This window comes from Triticum aestivum, chromosome 4B, assembly GCF_018294505.1.
Source record: "Triticum aestivum cultivar Chinese Spring chromosome 4B, IWGSC CS RefSeq v2.1, whole genome shotgun sequence".
Classification (NCBI taxonomy): domain Eukaryota; kingdom Viridiplantae; phylum Streptophyta; class Magnoliopsida; order Poales; family Poaceae; genus Triticum; species Triticum aestivum.
Genome location: NC_057804.1, coordinates 379,641,171 through 379,663,028, shown reverse-complemented (window position 1 = coordinate 379,663,028; position 21,858 = coordinate 379,641,171).

Here is a 21,858-nt window from a genome sequence, read left to right as displayed (position 1 = left end):
CCATTAAAGGCCCATACAAGACCCATAGATGAGTCGGCGGCCCATGGATCCTATGTGACGTAGAGGGCCCATGGATCCTGCGAGACGTAGAAGGCCCATGGATCCTGCGAGACGTAGAAGGCCCATGGATCCTGCGAGACGTAGAAGGCCCATGGATCCTACGAGATGTAGAAGGCCCATGTATCCGACGGCCCGTGAAGGGCCATGGTCGAGCGAGTTGGCCCCCGTTTGAACGATATAGCATATTCAAAGAATTATCCTACTCAATACTATTACCTCTAAAAAGCATACACTATACAACAAAGAGATCAAGGCATAGAAAGGTAGAATAATCCTACACTATACAATAAAGAAATTACAGCCGGTTATACCCATTGGGCATTATGGTTCGGCACAGGTGATAATAAAGCATACACAAACAACAAATTACATACATTGGGAAAATACAGCTGATACATCATGGACGCGCATCAACTTAACTCCATTTGAACTATAATCTCTTCAGAAAATAGGATTGGCCGGATTCAGATAGCACAAATTTCAGTCTGCAAAATCTCCAATTCCTTCATGGTTACCTCGGTGTCTTGTTTCATTTTTCTGACTCCTGCATCTAATACCTGCATGTCCAGTCTCAACTTGTTGATTATACGTTGACAATCATGTACACGTTGTCTTGCCACCTCTAGTTGATGCTTGAGAACATCAGCACATTCCAATTCCAATCCGTAATCATTTGGTAACGGGCATGCCGCACTGCTCATAGATTTTTGTTTTGATGTCACTTCATCCTGAAATGTTTCTGTAAGTACACATGACTAGGGCAAAAATATAGTTACAACAGTGAAGCGAACAAGACACTATTTTGTACTACATGGCAAAATAGGACTAACAATAATGTTACACGTCACTTTCACAAAAAAATTGTTACACATCATGAAGCATAAGCAGGTGATATTTTAAAAATTATAAAAAAGATAGACTGTGGAGCCTGCATAAAGAAATCCCTCTTAGCTCACCAGAGGAGCATGATGTTGGGGCCCAATCGAAAACACAGACAAGTTACAAATTTAGATAGCATGTTGCGTATAAGTAAGCAAGCAGTTGGCCATTTTATACCTCAATTAAAGTCTTAGGGAGCATAACGCACAGCACAGGCTTTCATACAAACATACTATAGCAGGCAAAACTATGCAATCATTAGCGTAGTATAAACTAGATTGTGAGCGTCATGCAATAATAGTTGGTTAATAGACTTCAAAGCTTCAGGCACACTTTGGCAGAGTAATTAAATGGTAAGGCCTTTAATTATGTCAACTAATACTGATACAAGTATCGAACATCACACATAATTATTTGGGCATCTCATTAAGTGAGGACAAATAAAGCAATTGAAAAGAGAAAAATTAACTATGCCTATAACAAACAAGGAATTGAACTGTTGAGTTGCATACAGTGACTTACCTTAGCAGGTTGAAGAGGCTCAGCACAGCTCCTACTTCTCTTGCAAGGCTCCTCCCTAACATCTTGTACTTGGAAATCCTACAAACAAGGAATTGAACTGTTGAGTTGCATACAGTGACACAAACTAGTTACTGATCTCCTTGGAAGATAAATATGCATACTTTCCGATCTGTGAACACAAAAGGATGAGATTATAACAAAACAACACCACATAATGAAACATGCCACATCTCTTCCACTTGCACACAATGAAATGAGCATTTACTATGTCTGCACTATGTAAAAACTAGGCATACCTTCGAACTGGATCTCCAGGTACTCTTGGAGAGCCAACTGTAGTGTACAGCCAAACCTTTATGTCACCTATGAGTTAGACAAGGCCCTACTACAGTAGCCCTTAGTGTTTAAATCATTGACAAGCTCTGTTAGAGTGTTAGGTCAAGAACAGCAAGTAATCAAAGCAAACAGTCCTAGTATGGCTGGCTGATGCAAACAAGCAATTGAATAGATGTGTGAGCAAATCTTACATATCAAGAAAAGAAGCATAGAAGGAGGCTTAAAGACCATCACTTGACTAACCAGATTTAAGGGGCATTTAAACATCATGTGCAACGTATGAACTAACATAAACATTGCATATTCCAGATTCTACAATGGAATGCACATGTATTAGGTTATGCCATGTATGATGATGCCTAAATGTATAGATAGCAGGTAGTCTGATTCATCATTGCACACACAATTGAGTTATAGGTTAAGGGCCAGTTCGATTCCGCCTTTTCAGGGCATATTGTCAAAATAAGCGATTTTTGAGTTATGGGCTTGGGCTTAACTAATTTCTCTTTGGAGGGGGGTGTCTCGGGTAGAACCTCACTAAAAATTGAAGGGAAGGGGAATAGTGAAATGACTCTGTTGTCTGCCTATATTACACTCAAAATGCAACTGCTGACGCCCGTGTCACACCTGACCCTCAAGTAAAAACAAACATGCAAGCATTCATTGCCCTGCCCGCTTGCATCTCCTCTCCCCTTTCCCTCTACCTCGATCCCCTGCCTGCAGCACTAGGGTTCCTCCAGCGAGCCGTGGCCACTGGTCCCATTTGGCCTGGTCCTCAATGATGCTATGTCCAGCTAGGCTACATGGCCGGCGGGTAGGGGAAAATCTCCCTAGCTGCTCCTCCCTCTGGCGCCGCCCCTCATTCTCATGGTCTCCAGTAGCTGCTCCACTGTGGTTCGTCCAACGCACTACTCCGGCGGGCGCTGCACAACTACGGCTGATGCCACACTATGGCAGAAGGCACCTTATTACCCCTCCCCTCCTCCTACGCCATGGCCTTGAGGTGCTGTTGAAGGATGAGCTCATCCAACAAGGTGAGGATCTCCTCTGATTTTTTGCCAAATTTTCATTATGATCCACTATACGATGAATTGCTATGAGCTGCTTCTGCTGCTGCTATATGATGCATTGCTATGAGCTGCTCCCGCTGCTGCTATATGATGAATTGCTATGAGCTGCTGCTACTGTATGATGAGTTGCTATGAGCTGTTGCTGCTGCTATATGATGAATTGCTATGAGCTGCTGCTGCTGCTGCTATATGATGAGTTGCTACAAGCCGTTGCTGCTACGATATGATGAATTGCTATGAGCTGCTCCTGCTGCTGCTATATGATGAATTGCTATGAGCTGCTCCTGCTGCTGCTATATGATGAATTGCTATGAGCTGCTGCTGGTATATGATGAATTGCAGACTGCTGCTGCTGTATGATGAGTTGCTATGAGCTGCTACTGCTGCTATATGATGCTTTCAGGTGGTGCTGCTATATGATAATAACCAGCCACTTGGACCATCGAATTTCAATAAATATTTGTTCTTCATTTAAATGTGGGTCATGCGTTCTTCGTTTAAATTAGGCAATGGGATCTCTATGGAAAGCATTGACCAAAGTAGATTGTGCCAAGTAGATGGTATCTTTGTATTTGCATTTTGAGCAAATAGTGATGGTCTGTTTTCCTATCATATTAATTACTGCACTGGGTTCAATTTGTGATGTTTGCAAGTCAAATTAATTTCCATATGGGCAGCAAAATGAAAAATATATAATGCAATCTAGACTTTCCACTGATCATACCAAAGATAAGCTGAAAACGCAATGAAAAGAACTGGTTGGCTTATTACATGGAGCTTATATTCACAGGTGCTTATTTTCTTAGAATAACTCGTAATAACTGTCCCTAAGAAACTTGGCTAGTAGAACTGGCATACAAATAACATGTCACGATGATTGCAATGGAGGAGTGATGTACCATAGCACACTATATAGGCTCACTACTGCCTCTCCTTTTTTGCGATGTTCCATGAAATTGCCACATACATCTTGTACTTTTTCATTGTGTAACCCTATCTGCAAGTTGACACGGCTAATTTCAGACATCTCTACATGATACTACATTGCATATCCCTTGCGCATATTTAAACCACCAATTAACGATTGTGTGTGTACCATAAACTAGCCATGGCTCTGTATGCTGGACTAGCAGGCACTCTAAGGGAGCCTAATGTAATGCACTGGAATTCCTACATGCCACCTACAATTTTGTGTAATGTACTGCCCCTGTTCCTAAATATATTTCTTTGTAGATATTCCAGTATGGACCACATACAGATGTATATAGATGCATTTTCGAGTGTAGATTCACTCATTTTGCTCCGTATGTAGCCTATAGTGGAATCTCTAGAAAGACTTATATTTAGGAATGGAGGTGCGAGGTAGTATCATGTATGACATCTACGTATCTAATTTAGCAGCCAGTAGTAGAAATCATTGTCTGCACAAAGGGATTACTGGTCGAAAATCCTAGCAAAGCACGCTGGCAGGCACAAAACAATACAAGAGAGAGAGAGACGCGCTTACAAGATCATAGCAATGCCTCAATGCAGGATCTTAGTTGGCCAAGCTGTTAGATCCAGAAGAAACATCATCCTTGTAGTTTTTGCCAGCTGCATAACAGGTAACAGCGACCGGTTAGTATATTTGAAGTACATCGGGCAGGTGATGCTGGATGGGTTTAAAGGTGACCAGTACCTAGGCCGTGGCGGGTGCTTGGCATCTCTCCAAACGGTAGGAATCAGGTTAGAAACATCGAGGGTGATGACGCCGCGCTAGCTGTCGGGGTCCGGTAAGGAGATCTAGAACCGTCGAGTATGGTGTTTGTGGAGCGGCTCCGGTAGGGTGGACTATGGTGTGGCAAAGCGGATCTATGGCCGTGGACGAGGGCGTAGGTGAAGATGCTCCGGTGGTTGGGTTAAGGATGGTGTCGACGACGCGGATCTGCGGCCGTGGACGGGGCATCAGAAGCTGCTCCGGTGGTTGGGTTAAGGATGGTGTCGATGATGCGGATCTGCGGCCGTGGACGGGGCAGCAGAAGCTGCTTCGATGGTTGGGTACAGTGGTGGATGAGCTGTCTACTTGTTTCTGGGGGAGGTGGGAGGGGTAGATGCGGCCGTAGAAGCAGATCTAGCGAGGTGGACGCCGCTGACAGTGAATGGGCTATGGTACGCCGGTGGATGAGCAGTCTAGGCTTTCGAGAGGGGAGGGGAGAAAGGGCGATGAAGTACGGACGGCGTGATGTAAGATGCTCTGGTGCTGTGGAGTTAGTCGTTTTTGCGGGAGGGGGAGAGGAGATGGGGGTGCCGTGTAGTGGGGGGAACCGGAAGTTACCAAAGCAGCCCCGACCTATCAGGTAGATGAGGGCGGTATTGTAACTGTTGGTCTCCGTGCACCAAGGACAAACGGGGGATTTCGCATGCTAAATACTAAGGTGGCGGAAATTTTAGAAGGAGGCGGGAGATTTTGCCGCCCGCGGGATCGTTTGTATCCAGTTTGAACTAACTTTGGACCGTGCTAGCGGGAAGGTCATGCTAGACTGTGTACACGGGGCACGCGTCAACGGTTAATAACTGGTGTGAAGTCCACCCCAGAAAAAAGACAATAACTCGGAATGATGAGCCGATAACTCGGACGTTCACACGAGCACGACCAATCATACGGGTGTAGTGGCACATTCACAAAAAAGGGATCAAACGCTCAGCCTATGTATTTCTCGTGTAAATAGATAATTTAGTGCCAATGGTTATTTACTTTAAACATAATGCATTGACGTGTTAGTGTAGAGGCGCACAAAAATAAATGGATATTGTAGTTAGCTACTTAAAAGTGTTACCTCATATGATTACATAGCCTCCATTTCATAAATTGCGTACCTATTGAATTCATATATGAATATTACATATATTACTTCAAAATATAAACTTAAATCATCCAAGACTAATGAATTTGAATGCAAGAGTAACAATGGTGCATGTGCATGATAGCTACATTGGTTGTTTGAAGAAACATCATTGTAACTTTGGCATGCACAACTGAAAAGGTTTATTTAAATAGAAAAAAATGTGATATGTGAGTGTCCAATCTTTATAGCGTTGAATCGATATTGTACCTTTGGCCACGATACGAAGTAGATATTGACTTATGTTCAAGCGATGCACGTCCACGATCGCTAGATAGTGATATGTGAATGAACTGTGCAATCTCTCTCACATGCATACATATCTCATTTCCCCGTGGGCATCGGAATCACACACGCGCACTTCGTGTAATTCTCTCCCTCCGCCAGGGTTAAATTCGTCTTTCTACCCTGTCCTACAAGTCTCTCACACAGAAACTCACACACTCTCTATGTCTAACACGCCCACCCCTTTAATTCCGCCCACCCACAGCCACTAATGTCTCAAAGTATAATAATGTCTCTCACACATATGCTATCTACCTATCCCTTAATATAGCTAGATATGTGTCACACAAACTCCTTCCTACTAGCAAGATGCCCATGCGTTGCACGGAACATCAAGATGCATTTGTATGGGAAGTTTATCTTGTGGGAGAAAAGAATGAACGGGGGAATGCCTTATTTGCAAATGCGGAGAGGGGTGTGGGTATCTTTTTGTAAAATGCCATATTTTCCTTCCTGTCCGTCGGATATAAATCGGATGGCCTATATTGCAGGATGGCAGGGACACCATCATCACCAACTCTGTTTTTTTATAAGAGTAGAGATATGTGAGTGTCACTGCCCCCCCCCACACACCCACACTTCCCAACAACGAAGGAGTAGGGTGACACCTCGATCTTGATACTAATCTATCGACTGGCTTCTCTCTCAAACATACACACACACACTACCCGGCACCGAAGGAGTAGGGTGACACCTCGATCTTGTGCCTCTGTGCCTACCGCGCACAATCTTGATACGTCTTTCTCTCCCCCCCCAAAAGGACAGCAGAAGGGTGACAACTCGATCTGATCATAATCTGTCAATTGGTTTCTCTCTCAAACATTGTGTCTTGGTGCCTCGCTCGGTAGACCCCTCGATATGTAGACTTCTCGCGCACGCACAACTGTAGTGACGATGACGCTGAACCCAGTGTGCCTTGTTTTTACCGGCCTCATGTGATAGTTTCCTCCTTGTTTTCTATTAATTAACAAGGCAACCTTTTCTTTGTTACTACTAGTGAATCTGAAATCATTCGAGGCAGACATAAAATATATCACTTCAACCCAATTATCGCATCAACTATTTTAAAAGAAATTAGCTAGCTACCTGTGCATTGCATAGAACATCAAGATGCATTTGTATGAGTAGTTTATCTTGTGAGAGAAAAGGCTGAACGAGGGAAGGCCTTATTTGTGAACAAGGAGAGACGTGTGGGTATATTTTTGCAAAATTGCCATAGTTTCTTTCCTATCTGTTAGCTATAAATCCGACGGCCTATATTGCAGGATGGCACGCACACCATCATCACCAACTTTGTTTTCTACTCTCTCCGTCCAAAAATACTTGTCATCAAAATGGATAAAAAGAGATGTATCTAAAACTAAAATACGTCTAGATACATTTACTTTTATCCATTTTGATGACAAGTATTTCCGGACGGAGGGAGTATTTGTCTTTTTAGAGATTTCAACAAGTGACTATGACTGGACCTTACCAACATACTCAAAAAAGTATTCCATAATTTTGATGTTACCCTCTTTCCTTGGCGGTGCAGTGCCATCTGGATACCTCATAAATAAATCAAGGAAAAATCTGACCCCTTCTTGAAAAGGCATACGTAGCAAAATGAGTGAATCTAGACTCTAAAATATGTCTACATACACATCCGTATGTGGTAGTCCATTTGAAATATGAAAAAGACAAATATTTAGGAATGAATGGAGTATATATAAGAGTAGACATGGAGATATATCTCCAGCATGGTCTACAACAAAAATGTGCTGGGCTGGATAGCGTCGGATGCTCGCAACACGATGTCATGAGTTCAAATTCTGTCTTTTAACTTTAGATTTTTATATTATATATTACTCTACTTATTTAATATATACTTCTTTCGCTACTGTACTGATAGTGGAACCCACAGAGTACTTAGAATATTAAGGATGGACTTGTTTCTTTTTAACTTTCTGTACGAAGCTGTAGCCACCCTGCAAGTCACGTGTACACTATGCAATTAACTTTTTATAGAGGGACAATCATACAGGCAATTAACTCAAATAGATTGGATGTCACTCTATTATTTCCAGCATAAAGAGCATCTCCAACGGCAGCCGGCAAATTTCCTCCCGCTTCCTTCCGTGGAGGACGACATCAAACGCCAGCGGCATACATTTTTACAACTCTAACCAACTAGATGAAATTCGTGCAAACACGGACTGATTTCATATAAGCATGAAGGATTTCGTATAAAAAAGCCGGATCTTCATATAAACATGATGTATTTCATTACATTTACATGAACTAAGAGGTGCCAATCCGGCTCTCTTGTATAATTAATACTCCCTCCGTCCGGAAATACCTGTCCTAGAAATGAATATATCTAGACTTATTTTAGTTCTAAATGACTGCCCGCGGATCCCTTTGTCTTCCTCATGTCCGTCAGACACTTGCGGGGTCGACGAAGGTCCTCGGAAGAGACGAAGCAGCAAAGAAACCACCTGAATCCGCGTCCGTTGCCTCGGCGGTGGCCTTCATGGGTCCCAAGTGGCGGCGGCCTCCCGTGTTCTACTTCTCCTCGATGATGGCGGCGGACACGGAGAAGCTGGCCACCGACTCGTCTCTCTCCACGCACCCGGCTTCTGTCTCTGCCTGCATGGCGCTGTCGCAGGCACGGGAGGCGCGCCCATAGACATGGGAGGCGCGGCCACCGCAGACATTGGTGGCGTGGTACGACGCGGCAGCGACGGCGCCCATACCGGCGTGCTCGCTGCCGTGCTGGCGTGGAGCAACTCGCCACTCCTCATCGAGCTGAACTGGAGCAGCGAGTTGCTGAACCACGCGCCTTCTTGGGGCAGCAACTGGCTCCGTCGGGCCAAGCGAGGTTGGTGAAGCACTGAGCGGCCTCGCCCGTATCTGGAGGGCTCGGCGGGCCACCCAGCCGGGTAATATGCCGGAGAACGGCTCATCGGAAGCAATTGGAAGGGTGGAGAAAATGGTGAAGGAGGAGATGCGGGGCGGCAGAGGGGTGCGATTCTTGCCCGTTGTCTGTCTGGCCTCGTGTAAATAGAGGGCGGACGGTTGGAGCTTGGCCGGCGTCTGGCCTCGTTTAAACTGAGGGCGGACGGAAGGAGCTCGATCGGTGTTGCATTTAATTCCGGCCCGCTCATGAACGTACGTGTGGTCGGAATAGGATTCTCGGTTTGCATGCGGGTTTAACGGAGGGGTTTAATGGAGGCGCCGGGCGTGCAGCGGGGGTGCAGTACTATTCAATTTGACAGCATTAATGAGCCGTCAAATCACAAAGGCCCTCGCCTCTCGTGAAACCGACCTTGCTAGACTAGCCCGCCCTCTAGCCTTTTAAAAAATGTATATACTCCACTTTTGTACAGTAGTAGTATCGATGGATTTCTCCATGGAGCAAAACTTGAAATTAAAAAAAAGGTGGTACATATAGAGAGCGCTCGTGAACTATGTGTCATACATGGCAATAAATAAAGTACTACATGATACTAATATATGATACATGGCGCAGGAGTATGAAGTATTATTAATATAGTTTTGCTAGAGCTCATCTAGATGAGATATAATTTGGTCTCATTCATCTTTTATAGCCATTGGCTGTGATGCTATAAGATGCGTGTGTGCTGACGTGGGTTGTATTTGTTCTTGTGCAACGAACTGACCACTGCGTGTCATGTTTGATAGTCTCAAGTCATTAAAAGCATACAAGCCCCACATCTCTTCTTGGTTGATTCCTCTATTTATGTCAAAAAATAAGAAACAATGTGAGAGTTAATGCACCACGCCTATGTGTTTACTAGTATTTGCTTTTGGTAAGATGGCTTAAGGCTGGCCATAGTGGGGGTAACATAAGTAGTATCATGCACTTGGGACTCGCAAACATGCTTATGTGGCAGACAATTAAAGAAGAAAGAGATGGTCATAGTAACATAGGTAGATACTATAACATAATAAATGTGATGCTACTATGTGTCATGCATGGCAATAAATGAGAGCACCTATGATACTAATCTATGATACTATGCACTATAGAGGTAGTAACATAGACTAGTAACATATGCATGTTACTACTCCCTCCGTCTAGGTGTGTAAGTCATCTTACAAAAACTAAATAATCCCAAAACACTTAGGCGCGGTGCATTAACTTCTAACTCATTTCTTATTTCTTGACATATCAACCAATAAGAGATAAAGAGTGTGCATGCTTTTAATGACTTGAGATATCAAACACGACATGCAGTGGTTAGTTCATTGCATGCAATACTATTAATTAGCAAATAAACATTAACGTTTCTCGTTTTCCTCTCCTCCTTGCTCATGGTGCACAACCTAAGATGACTTACTCACCTAGATGGAGGGAGTAGTCTAAGTTACTCCCCACTATGACCAGCCTAATACTCACCTAGACAGAGGGAGTATTCGATTTGACAGCGGGTGGCGTAGTTCCCGATACAGCTTTAATGCAGACGAGGGAGGGAGTAGAGGTTCCCGATATGTTGAACGGCCAATGCATCCTCCTTCAATTAATGCATGAGGGAAGTAATGGGAGGAGGTCCGAGAAAAGAGGCTACATGATGTGAATGCAACGCAGTTTGCCCTCATTACCCTCATATAAAGGCGCCCCTCCATTCCAATGCATCTACCACATCGTACGCACCTAAGCATTTGCCTAAGCACCTACACTAAGCGCAAAAGAGCTCGCTCCAGACCCATGGCGGCGATGCGCATGAGCGGCTGCGCTAGATGGTCCATGACGCCGGCCTGCGGCATGGTGCCGAGGATCATCTCCAGACGGTGTTGGAGACCGGCTGGTGGATGGCCGCCGTAGACGCCAACTACGACTCTCAGTTGGACCAGATGATCGTTGCCACCAGCAACAAGTTCACCATCCTGAAGAAGCTCACAGACGACATCGCCGTACTCCCCCAGACCGCGCGCCCGGGCTCCTCATTGCCTGCCACCCTAATCGGCGTCCATGGCCGGAACCTCTTTCAAGCACTGGTGGCCCTGCGACTGCCCGCTGACACCATGAAGAATGTCCACCTGGAGGTCGCGCTCGCCGCGAGGCGCCTCGCCCTGCAAGAATTCGTCGACCTACACATCCACACGTACGAGCAAATCGTGTACATAGGTATCTACAAGGCCAGTGATGACGCTACGACGTTGGCCTTCCTCAACCGGCTGGAAGCCTTGGATGCCTTTGTTGAGAAGCACATCGATCTCGCCACAAAAGTTGCCGCTCCTTAGCCGTCGGTCGGTGGCCCGACGCACTAAGTTGAGGAGGAGGAGGTCATACGTTCGTGGATCCATCTTTCTTCTTGCCTTCTGTAACCACCACTGCGATCGCATCATCGTGGCCTTAATTCTTATTGTGCTGTTGCATTCTCGTTCCAGTCAATAACGACATGTGCGATCCCTTTGCTTAATTATATGCATCACTGTAACTAGTACTCCATCTGTCAATTTATAAGTTGTGCTTACCTTTTCCATCAACTTCGTGCAACGCACGGGCATCTTGCTACAAACACTAGAATATGTCTATATAATCCGTATGTGATAGTCCATTTGAAATCTCAAAAAAGACAAATATTTAGGTACGGAGGGACTAATATATTAGGAGTATATCAAAACAATAGTGATTTCTTTCAAGTTTGTGAACAAATACTACTATTCTACTACTTTGGATCCATCGCAACGCACATGCACATTGCTAGTAAAAGGAAAAGGCCTGCCGCGTTCGCGTCGCACCCCCACACGCTCGAGAATCGGGAGTACAACACGGCCTGTTCGGCACGACACATAGCTTAGGGAAGGCGTGTTGCCTAGCAGTGGCGGAGCTTGAAGCAAAACGTTGGGTGTGCCAGTCTAGCCAGGATATAGAAATTACCCTTGCGTTGACGTTCCATGCCTCAAAACTGGATGTACAACTACGAAAATCCTGCTAGGTTGGGCGGGCCAGGGCACATGTTGGCCCTCATGTAGCTCCGCCCCTGTGCCTAGCATTTTCACTTTCATGTGGGACCGCCGTTGAGCAAACCGACACCCCTCCCGCCGCCGGGTTGGAAAACAGAAACAAGGGGAAGATCTAGTTGTAGCATGGAAGCCAAGAAATTTTGGGTTAGACGGGGCTCGTTGATAGAGTAGGAGCATTCCGTACTAGTACTACTCCTACTAGTAGTACAAAGTTTGTACTCCTAATACTATATTACTAGTACTACCACTATACAACTAGTAGATACGTGCACGGCACAACATCGTAGGAACAAAAAACGGGAAGATCTTGTTTTGGGTGATTTATCTTTTTTTCAATCAGCATAGTATGAATAATATGACGTGGGGGGCACCCATGAAGCTTATGTTGCTTGGTTGCATGGCTACGGAAGGTTAGAGAAAAATAAATAGATAATGTGTTTAGAGTGCACTCCACTAAATAGATATACTTTGGACCCATTGCAACGGACCGACACATCTATATCTATACCCCCTATATAGTGTGTGAAAAACTTTGAAAGTTGGTCGTTGGATGAAGCCAATCCGACGGTACAAAGATGGCAAATCCGAGCACTACTGGCTGTTGGATATCATCCACCAGATTCTGCCACATGTATAATCTAGAAGACTTCATGGTTGAACTTAATTCATGACTAACTTTGCCACAACTAAGCTTAGGCAAAGTTATTAGTTCTTCAAAATGAGAGCCACAAGTTGGCAAGCCTAAGGGAATCTTGCCACATTTTTTGTGTGTATGTCATGTGGGGCCTTAGTGTGGCTTGCCTAAGGTGTGGCTTGAACCAAACACTCACCTATGTTAATCAAACTTGCCTAACCTTCCATTCCACCAGATTTTGCCACATGTTAGAATCCAGAAAACTCCACATGTAGAAGCATAATAAACAAACCACCAGAATCTCATGCGTGCAATGCACGTGTACCTTACTAGTACTAGTTGGTAGTAGTAAGAAACAAATTCCAGTTTTGGCACGAGCTCGTACTACGGGAGCACCACAAGGCCTGCCATAGGAGTTACATTTCCCTCTCGGGGCCCACGGGACCGAACTTCAGTGGCTTAGTGCCCGGCCTATGAGTCAATGACATGCGGACCTTAAATGCAGTTGGCCCACATGTCATTCTCATGGTGGTGGCGTGGTGTGCGACTCACTCTTTCGAGATGAACCGGCCGGTGGTGGCGTGGGCGTGGCGAGGGTGCCACAGCTGGGCGTCGGGGCGTTACGAGGCGTAGATGGCCACACCGGCGGGTACTACCTATAGTACATAAGTACTCTAGCTGAGGATTGATGCCCGGTACGAAATGTGTCACAGCCGCTGGATGAAAATTCGATGGTGCGGGAGTACGGATTGGAGCACAGTAGCGGACCAGGCAAACCGCGTCCAATCGGGTGTGTCTGTGGTAGAAAGTTGATGGTCGCCGCAGTTCAGCTGGCCCGCATGTCATGCACACAAAGGTAGAGGAGCGGTGGGGCCGAGAGGGATGAGGGGCACGAACAATCCTACCATTCTGTCACTGACATGTGGGACCCATAAGCGTGGGTCCCACCTGTCAGCGAAGGAAAGGCAGGGCAAGGCAGTGATAGCCACGTCATAGGATCCATGTCCACGTCGGGGGACGTCGTGCTGTGGGTTGGAGCAGCGTCGTGCGAATCGCGTGTGGGTGTGGCAGTGGTAGAAACAAGAAACGTGATGGTTGTCGTGGTTCAACTTCCATGGACAAGCTGTCGTGTCTGGTGACACATGTATATCAAAACTAGAGTGTTTATATTTCAAGCACGTGAACAAGTATTATTCTACTAGTTTAGATCCATTGCAACGCACGGGCCAGCACATTGGTAGTAGTAGTGTCCATGTCTATCTCTACAGTCCTTCCCTCGTACATCCTTTTCTCTCACAAGATAAACTACTCATACAAATGCATCTTGATGTTCCGTGGAACGCACGAGGATGTTTCCTTGGGGTCTCTCCAGCGTGGCGTGGCCATAGTTGCAAGTTGACGCCCCTTGAGATGCCGACGTTGAGGGGCACTCGGATTTCCTCCGATGAGCAGGTAAGATGAGTTTGATCATGTAGTAAATGCATTCTAAAGAATACTTTCATGTCCATTTCCTAATTCTCCCCCTGCCCACTGTTTCACAGGCTAGGCTCGATGCGAGTGGAGATTGGTTTGCATATGTACGGGAGGGTACCAACATCAATTTGCACAACATTTACAACGGTGACACCGTTCCCGTACAACCTTTGTCCAACATTGGGATCAGCCATGCAACGGGCCACCGCATGAATTGGTACGATGGAACCACGGTGAGATTGAATAAGATAGCACGAACCTTGCACATGGCGGTCAAAGGCGGACCATGCTGTCTACGGCCGATTTGTTGTTGTACGAGTAGGAAGACGTTGTGCTCCTTTCTAATCGCATCTTCGTGGTGACAAACCAGGGGACTTATTTTGTATGGGACACATCCTACGATATACTCCCTCTCTCCCAGTTTATTAGTTTTATAAGATTCAAATTCAAATTTAGAGCTCCCCATCACATGTTGAGATTACAATGTCCGTTAAATCGTTGTGTGCATGTATAGTAAAGAATCAAATCTCAAGTTTGGCATGAGTTCGTGCTGCGGGAGCACCACAAGCCCTGGCGCACGAGTTACATTTCCCTCTCAGGGCCGTCGGGAGTAAGCTTCAGCGCCTTACTACACCTACCTTTGAGTCAATAACATGTGGACCCGATAGGTGACTGTACCACATGTAATGCTCCCGAAGGTAGAGGGGCAGTGGGGCCAAGAGGGGTGAGCCGCAGGTCGGGGGACGTGTGGTTTCATGGGTTCGAGCGGCGTTGTGGGAATCGCGGGTGGCTGTGGTAGAAACTTGATGCTCGCCGCATTTTAGGTGGCCCACATGTCGTGCACACAAAGGCAGATGGGCGGTGCGGCCGAGAGGGGTGGGGAGCACATCGGGGGGCATGGTGCCATGGGTTGGAGAGGCGTCGTGGGAATCGCGAGATGAAACGTGATGGTCGCCGTAGTTGAACTTCCATGGACAAGCTATCATGTCTACGAACACATGCACTACATACCGATCACTGGAAGGAGTACCAGAGAAAGCTCTATATGCGGATAAATATTTCCTTATAGTCAAGCAGACCCACGCTATTACTCTATTCCAAAGACATGCGCACCATCGAAATAGTCCATCTATATCAATATACACCGAGAGGGAATAAATTTTTTTACAAGAGAGGAAATAGTTCATCCATCCATAATGCCCTCCTGCTGGTGCAGCATTTTCTTCTTCTTCTTCTTCTTCTTCTTCTTCTTCTTCCTCTTCTTCTTGTTCTCATTCTCTGTGGGAGACGGCTTCGCAACAAGCTCTTTGGACCTTGCAGCTATCTCATAACTCACAGGGGCATCAAGGGCAGCATATATATCCGCTCGTACCTCAAGTGATAATTCTCCCATCCAGACGACCTTAATGCCACCGTCTCGTCACCCTTCTGAAGATTTGTACCGAGCACAAAATTTGCTACGTCGAATAGGGATGGTGTCTGTTTAGCACAATCTTCTACATGAATTTTGATTCTGGTTTGTACGTTAGCGATGCTTTTCAAATCAAGGTTGTATGGCTCCAGCTTTCGTTTGTCCCCTTCGATGGTTTCCCCACAGAAGTATACGTCCTCCCAAGACAAGAAATCGTGAAGCTCACCTGGTATGGAGGGCGAGTGTATGATGTGGTACACCAAAACATCATCTTCGAGGCACAACTGAAGGACGGCGGCGCGCTGGATCTTCCCAAGGGCACGCTCTGTGTACTTTGCGTCGAGACCGATGACTCTCGTCTCTACCTTTTCGAGGGAGTTGGATACATTGTTGATCCACTGCCGAACAACCCTTGGGTGGATGGTGCCGGTGGCAACTATGCGCATCGAGCCTTCAACGAGGACATGTTGGACGCTAAAAACCTGCATCTCGATCTCTTTCTCCATTTGGAACTGCTGGAACGGAGGGCTCTGGTTTGGAGAATTAGGATTAGATGGCTAGTCTAACTGAAGTAGTAGATGATTATTTAAAGAGGTTAAAACAATGTGAACGCAGTGGGGTTTGGATGCAAATGAAGACGAAGGGGAGGTGAAGAAGCCGAGGCGAATCGGTTCCCGATGGAGAAGTAAATGGGAGAAGTGGCATGCAGGGAGTTGATTAGACGGCTAGGTAGACTAAACGAAAAGGCTATGCGGGTAGACTGAGGAGTCGTACCTGTTCGTCTACATGCCCATCCTTCCTGATAGGTGGGACCTATGCAAACAGATATAAAAATGTGTTGTAGTTTTTTTCTTTGAGCGCGTGAGTGGGAGACACAACATTCTCTGGTTAAGGAATACTCCCTCCGTTTAGGTGAGTATAAGTCACCTCATGAAAATCAGGTTTTCCCAAAACCTTTAGGCGTGGAGCATTAACTTCCTGCTCGATCCCCTCCCAGCCTCGTTAGCCAGCGTTCTCTTCCTCTGCTGCTGCGTTCTACCTTTCCGTTTTTCCTCATTTCAAGTGTGGAACGATCTGCATGCCATCCTTGATGCACCAGAATGACCACTGCATGCATCGCGGCAGGGCGTTGATTGGGCATGCACGAGAATTTGGTTCTGCTTGCAATATGGATGATACCTGAACGATGAAGTGAACAGGCATGCTGGCACGGGAGACCTATTTCCGCTATAGAATACTGGAGTACTCATGTTCCTACTAGTAGTAGTAATAGTAGTACAACTGTGGTACACTTGATGGTCAAAATACTATTCATCCGGTCCTCACAGTGAAGTGACAACACCCTGCGCCTGACACTAGTCCAGGCGAGGCGGCGTGTTCGGGTTACAAAAGTCAGCCTCACCCTGTGCATTGTACATTCTGTCACCGCCACTGTGGAGCACATTGGCGCCTCGCCTCGTCTCCGTCTCCGCTCCCATAGCACCACTCCATCTCCATCTCCTTCTCCATTTCCATCTCTGTCTCCATCTCACTGTGCCCCTGTGTACCGTCGCCTCACGCGCCTCCCCCATTACCACTATTCCCTTGCTAGCCGCTCCAACACCGACATCCTTCTCCCCCATAAATCAAGCCCCCTTCCAATCTCCACCATGGCCGAACGCGAACCACGCAGCATCCATATGAGCCGCGATTGGAGCAATCTCCCCAGTGACATCCTCGACCTCTGTTGTTCATGTATGGATATGTTGACCGCCCTGCGGCTGGCTGCATGCTCGAGGGACATGCACACGGCCATCTTCGAAGCGAGGCCTAAGCTTTTCAAGACACCCTGCTTGCTGCTATCTGGTCTTGCGAGATTGGCTCACCATGATACGGATGCGTGCATGATGCCCCTCGACTTCAATCCGATCTCCATTAGCCGAAACTTCTTTGCAGGTATGTAGTGTGTCACCGTACATCATTTCCCTCGACATCGATCCGATCAGCATCGCCCGAAACTTCTTGGCAGGTATGTACTGGGTCGGCATGAACTCCCACTGGATGGCTTCCTTTAGAGAAGACGGTAAAAGGTTGGTGCTCGCGAACTTCCAGACCTCCCATGAGATTATCCTTCCTCCGTTGGATTATATAGATTATTACCATCGCGGTCCAAGTCATCTAGATTACTACGTCAATTGGACGGACCTTGTTTTGCGGAAGATTGTAATCTGCCAAGTGCCCACACGACATGCGAATTACATAGACTTCAAGCTAATTGCCTTGTTCGACCGCGGACTCGCCTATCTTTACGCCGGTGCCTTCTTTAGCTGGAGACAACTCGGCTCGGAGTGGATCATTGTCAAAGCTGATACACACTTCTATGATGCTATTGAACACAATGGCATCATCTACGCGATCGACAAAGCAGATGGCACCACGTATTGCTGGGACGGCGCGTGTAAGTTGTTTCCATCTCATGTTAATGATGACGCCATGACACTGTTTGAACTTTTTGTGATGATTGGCATATCCCTATTTGAGCAGAATTTGAGTAGAACTATGGCATTATATTAGAGACGCCGTAAATCAGCTATATTTGGAATGAGTTAATTCATGCGATTGTGACCATGTCATTACAGCCAATTTGTACCCTGAATAATCAAACGGTTAGGAATATATGGATATTATCCTTATTTTACAGTAATCTATATACTACTACTAAATATGAGTGTGTATCAATGGCCATGTTACTTTCCTCATTTTCATGATGTAGAAACATGCACCACACTGTTGGTTTCATCTAACCATACATTAGGGAAGTAAATGTGCATATGGAGAACTCTATATTTGGAAGTAGTGAAATCCTGCAATGCTTACCATGTGTACATACCTATATTTGCCCTTCAGCAATCAATGGCTAGAATAATATCCTCACAAAAAAATCCCACAGAACACGAGTATATAACAATGCATGGTCTGTTAGTTACCTTGAAGAATTTGTTTGTGAGGACAGAACATGATTACATAACATGCATGAAATGGTAGTTTCCTGTGAAGAATCGATTGCGAGATAACATGAGTATAACCATGCATGGCACTTCTATATCTTCGAACCCAGTATACATTTCACTGTATTTCCTCCCAGTTCCAACAGGGACATATCAATGCTGTTTCTTGCATTATCCTACTCATACTCTAAACAATGCTGATCTTACATTAACAATGCCTGTCCTTTTTGATATGATGTAGTGTCCCTACAATTACTGCCTTTTGTAATCACACCACCTTTGCCAAAAGTAGGTAAGCACAACTAGTTCCTCGCTCGATCAAACGACGGCAAAAGACTGATGATCATTCGGACACATGAGCCAGAAAATTTATATTGCAAAAACCCCACTGTATACAAGCACCGTGTAATACATGAGTATCCGGACAGTGGTTGTTACGTCTATGAGCAGGATACCAGCTTGTTGGTGCCTTTAGGAATTTTTAGTTGGAGGCGGGTAAACAGCCTTGGTTCACACTCTCTGTTTCTCAGACTCAATTATCCGATTAACCAGGAGATCACCGTTGGCAAGGACCTTGGTGGCAGAGAGGCTCTGTTTGCTATGGAAAACTGTGTCTACACGGCGAGCCCTAGGAGTTCGGGAGCAAAATCCCCTGATTATCAACGATACAGCCTGTAGCCAAAAGAAGGTGAGAATGACAAAGGCATCTAGATTAACTTTGATCCTTGGATGTCTCAATTACGACAGGCAGTGATGTGGTTCAAGCCTTCGGGTTGATAGGTAATTGGGCTGTTGCATCGAAAGGGTGGAGTACTGGTGTCTACGGATCACTGGTCGCTGAAGCGGGGCTGCAAATTATGATGGTGTTGGATCATCTCTTCGAATGACTTTGTTGTCTTTGCTGCTGGTTATGGATGGGTAGGTCTTTCTTTTGTTATGCATATTCCTTGTCATTTGGTCATCCTCATCTATGTCACTCTTTCTATGTAATAGTTGCTTATGTTTAGAATGTCATTCTCGTCTGGATCACGAGAGTCTGAGCGCTGCAGATGGGTGAGTTTTGGTGGTGTAGCAAGACTTCTTATGAACTATCATGTCTTGCTGTTTATGTCAGTAGTAGTCACTAGTCAGTGTTTGAATGTTGTATATATCGTTGTTTCGAACTGTTTATTGTCTCAAACTACTGGTGGGCTAAATGAGGGCATCACCATTCTCCAGTGTTCAGAGTATATCTCCTTTTTTCAAGTTATATAATTTGAGCTCACTGTCTTTTCGATGATGTACACTTGTTTGGGCTAGTGAGGTGTCGTTGAATATGGGCCGAGTAGTAACGCAATGCCAAACAGGTCAATTATGACTCTCGGGTCGGGCTCTCAAAAGATCCTGAAAAAAGGCCGGGCTCTCCAAAAAAGAAAGAATAAGAACTCTTAGGCCGACATGTGGGCGCCACCGGTGTTTTCATGCACTTGCGCGCTAAGAGCATATTGGCGCGTGCTCGAAATTCATGCTACCTTTTCATCCCAAGTGTCCCGCCCCTCCCCCACCTCTGGAATCTCGATCCCTACTCCGGTTCCCCCAAACCCCCCTCCTGTACTCCCTATACTCAAGCGCACTATCATGTCGCCGGTCAACGCGGATCTCCGAGCTGGAGATCCGAGGTCCGTCCTGCCTTCGGTCACTGCGTGCCGTCGCTCAACAGTGGCATGGCGGCGCTTGATGACAAGTTTGCCGACAAAGTGCTGATGGTAACCATCAATGGCGACCGGCCTCCTGTCTCGCCGGACGACCTTGTCAAAGCTCTTGGCATTGCGCAGGGCATCCAAATAAGTAACTTGGTCGTCGAAGTCTGTCCGCCACTGGCTAATTTCTTCGTCAGGTTCCGGACAACTTTCGACCGCAGTCGTGTGTTTGAATCTTCCTGGCGTTTGTTCTGCGATGGCACACTGGTGAGCTTTGACCGGTGGCACCCAGGATGGGGCTCGGTGCCCTCTGAGCTTGAGTTTTTAACAAAGCTTACCTTCCACGGCATGCCTCGACGTGCTTGGAACCGCGAGTCCATGAACTAGCTTATAAACGACCTTGGAGGTGAGCTCGTAAGTATGTTTGTTCCTCCAGACAGCTGGGCTCTGACGGTTATGTCATGGATGAAGAAGCCGTCCACCATACCGAAGGTGATTGCTGTTGAGATACCGGTGCAGGAACCAGGGTTGTACTATTCGTCGCCACCAAGGCCGCCGCGGACCATGTTAGGGATGTACCTATATCGAGTGTTCGTGCATGTTGAAGAAGTGGTCAATCCATCAATCGAAGTCCTGCCGCCACCGCTGGTGCCAGGGTCCGTCGACGACGTCCATTACAGGAGTCAACGTTAGACTTTCCCCGTGTTGCTCGGAACGATGGATGGCACAGGGCCTACTCCATCGCATGGCGGAGGCCACTGCTTCTTTGGGAGAAGAGGCAGGGCTGGCTGCCTGGATGTGCTCTAATTTGAGGTAACAACTGAATCTTGTCAGATAGTACTAGTTAAATCCGAGCTATGGGTCTGAAGCATTGACATGCCAGTACATTTGATTGTGACATGTTCTAATTTTGTACCTGAACTTTTTTTAGAAAGGGTTGTACGTCAACTTAATGTGCTAGCAGAACTTATTGTGTTGTCTGTCTGTTTTCTTTACACAACATTCAAGATATTTCCCCGTCATTTACAAAGACGATGAACCATTATGTACGACTTCGTTGGTTTCAATATAGCCCTTCCCGTACCGATCCACTGCTTCCATCCTGATTGTACCGCCTGCGTGAAATTTTTGTATGCAAGTTCAGTGTGCTATGATGTTCTATATGATTGTGTCAACTATATAAGTTTTTACTGAGCATCAGCAATCCATATGGCTGAAAGATGTATTTACGAGCATCGACCAATGGGTCTCTCTCTCTCTCTCTCTCTCTCTCCCACACACACACAAACACGCGCGCGCGCACGCACGCGCACACACACAAGTGGGACCCGTTGAATTATTTATTTGCTCGTGACATCTTTTAATTAGGTTCCACTGTAATCTAACTTTTTTCTTAAGTTATTAATTGAGCTCAGTGACTTCAAAAAGTTGTATAGAAGCCTTGTTTGGTGCCTCCCGGCGTCGCTGAATGTGGGCTGAGTAACCATGTTAGGTTGTACTGTACTACACAGGCTTTTTTTCAACATCAGCAATGCATCTGGGCCGACAGTTGTACACAATATCTGGGTCAACTTGTTATCCGCCCCGCTGGGCTGCAAAGTTTCCTAGGAGGTATGCATTAGGCTTAACAAGAAAATGGAACAAATAATAAATGGGATGTAATTATA